The 2,694-nt window shown below is 46.4% G+C and overlaps 1 long non-coding RNA gene across 1 annotated transcript; it reads right to left on the bottom strand.

Annotated features, from left to right (window-relative positions):
* Nucleotides 1–250: 250 nt before the first annotated feature.
* On the bottom strand, nt 251–2,688 carry LOC116662492. Its single transcript, XR_004318454.1, has 2 exons — nt 2,515–2,688; nt 251–2,423 (listed from the first exon to the last, which is right to left on the bottom strand). It is a non-coding gene; the product is annotated as an uncharacterized LOC116662492 (long non-coding RNA).
* Between the last annotated feature and the right edge of the window lie 6 nt (nt 2,689–2,694).

Genomic DNA, 2,694 nt, shown 5'->3' with positions numbered 1-2,694 from the left:
CTCTCTTTCATAAGATTTCCTGTGGAAAATTCAATCCTTCATTCAGGAAAAGGCTGAGCAATATATCTCATGGAAAACCTTCATAAACTGCAACACAAGAAAATGAAAATGACAGTGAGCAGCCCGTGAAGCCGGCAGACACACAGCGCACGGCTGTGTTCCCGCCTCGACTTTCTGTAACCAGCAGGGAAAATGTGCATTTCAAGAAATAGACATAAACACTTTTCAGGACCTGAGCACACAATTTCCCTTTCAGGGTTTAGTGGGCTTCCATTTAATTCTATGAGAAATGTTTAAAACAACAGAACAACAGCTGAGATAGGGTTTAAAGTAACTTTTATGTCTTAGTGAAAATAAAGCCAACTGATAGTTATCATTTTTACTTTATTTGATCTCACTCTCTTACTTTACCTCCCCAACATCCTCCACAAAATGATGGTGAACATCCCCTCCTGGGTCAGAAGGCTAAGTAGAAAGTACCAATCACATGGAGGTGTGCTTTGTTGTTTTATTTTTCAAAACAAACAAGTTTCATTCATGTGATTTAATAATTAAGATCAGAAACAAAGTCTACTCAATAAATGGTAGCCAACACATGTCATCATAGCTGCTCATCAGGTTTGGCCCCACGTTACACACTTTTACATGGACATGTGCCATGTGCTGTCATGGGAAACGGTGAGTGGGGACAGGGCCTCTGCTCTCACAGGGCACACAGCCTGGTGGGGGAGGTGGTGTTCAATCATTGCCCTTTTTTTTAATGTACTTACAAATTATGGGAAATGCTATTTAAAAAGAACAAAATGAGTCAATGAAAGTGAAAAATACAAGGACAGTATTTAGGCTGAGGGAAGACAGGGAACCTCTTTGAAGAGCTGACACTCCACTGAGACCCAAAGGACAACTCCGGTGCTGCAGGTGAAGGGCAGGGACACATTGATAAAGGGCTGATATCCAGAATATACCAAAATCTCTTTAAACTCAACAAGAAGGATGAACAACCTGATTAAAAAATGAGCAAAATGCCTGAACACAGACCTCATCAAAGAAGAAATCTAGATGCCAAAGAAGTCTATGGAAAGATGCTCCACAGCATCTGTCATCAAGGGGATGCAGACTGAAACAGCGAGGTACCACTGCACACCTGTCAGAACTGCCAAAACGCAGAACACTGACAGCACCGAATGCTGGTGAGGATGTGGAGCGTCAGGAATTCTCATGCATTGTTGGTGGGAATGTAAAATGGCCCAGATACTTTGGAAGACGGTCTGGCAATTTTTTACAAAACTAAACGTACTCCTAACATATGATCCGGCAACTGTGCTCCTTGGTGTTTACTCGACGAAATGGAAACTTATGTCCACACACAAATCTGCATACAGATGTTAATAGCAGCTTTATTCATAATCACCAGAACTCAGAAGCAACTAAGCTGTTCTTCAGTAGGTGAATGGATAAACTGTGGTCCAGCCAGAAAATGGACTATTATTTGGTGCTAAAATGAAATGAGTTATCAAGGCATGGAAAGACATGGAGGAACCTTAAATGCATATTACTAAGTGAAAGAAGCCAATCTGGGAAGGTTCCGCAACTGTCTGATTCCAACTGTATGGTGTTCTGGGAAAGGGAAAACCACAGAGACTAAAAGATCAGTGGCTGTCAGAGGCTAGAGGGGAAGGAGCAATGAATGAGGTGCAGCACGGAGCATTTTAAGGTCACTAAGACAGACTACTCTGTATGATGCTGTGACGGTGGATACATGTCATTGCACATCTGTCCAAACCCACAGAGTGCACACCACCAAGTGTAAATCCTAGTGTCAAGTCTGGGCTCTGGGTGATGATGACGTGTCAGTGCAGGTTCACCCATTGTCGCAAATGCACGCTCTGGTGCAGGCGTCAATAGTGAGGAGGCTGTGGGGACAAACTGCAGTTCATACACCCAATCCAGCCCCAGCCACCGCTGTGAATAAAGCTCTGTGGGTGTGTGGACTGTCCGGCTGCTCTGGCGTCTGAACAGCAGAGCTGAGCAGCTGCAGCAGAGATCAGGAGGTTTGCAGACCCTGAAATATTTACTCCCAAGCCCTTGACAGAAAAAGTCTGCTGAGCCCTGTTCTACACGAATCACAATTCACCCTGATGAGACAGGACAGCAGGGCCCAAACCAGGCATGGTTAATGGGACTGAAGCGATGTTTTAGTTCCAACACCTTTGCTGAAGTCCTGCAGGTCCAGCGACAGGATGTAGCCAGGAAGCGTCTGCAGAAGGAGTCAGGTAGAAGGCCTTCCCGCCAGGCTCCGGGATGCCGGGGGCCGCGCGCTGCACGGGGGCCACCCGCTTGAAGAAGGCGGACTTGCGGTGGAAGCCGATCAACTCATAGAGCTCGGAGAGGATGCTGCACTGCTGAATTCTCTCCTCGGAACGCTGAAGCACAGGGAGAAAAGCAACAAGCATCTGAACGAAACATGTAAGTGAAAAAAGACCCGTAAAAAAGGTTTTCCCTTAAAACAGAGACCCGATGACACAGGAAGGAAGAGGAAGGCTGACTTCGTGCACTGATGGGACCGGATGCAGAAACGCAGGGAAGCAGCGCTGTGCAGATGCTCCAGACCCCCTCCGGGCCCCACCTCTCCGCGTTCAGCCTGTCCTTTTACTAGAAAGGCCCGTATTCCCTGAAACAGGGGAATCTGCTACC

The sequence above is a fragment of the Camelus ferus genome, unplaced genomic scaffold, assembly GCF_009834535.1.
Source record: "Camelus ferus isolate YT-003-E unplaced genomic scaffold, BCGSAC_Cfer_1.0 contig1892, whole genome shotgun sequence".
In the NCBI taxonomy this organism is placed as follows: domain Eukaryota; kingdom Metazoa; phylum Chordata; class Mammalia; order Artiodactyla; family Camelidae; genus Camelus; species Camelus ferus.
The sequence above is the reverse complement of the archived record's forward strand: the minus strand, read 5'-3'. Positions and strand labels throughout refer to the sequence as shown.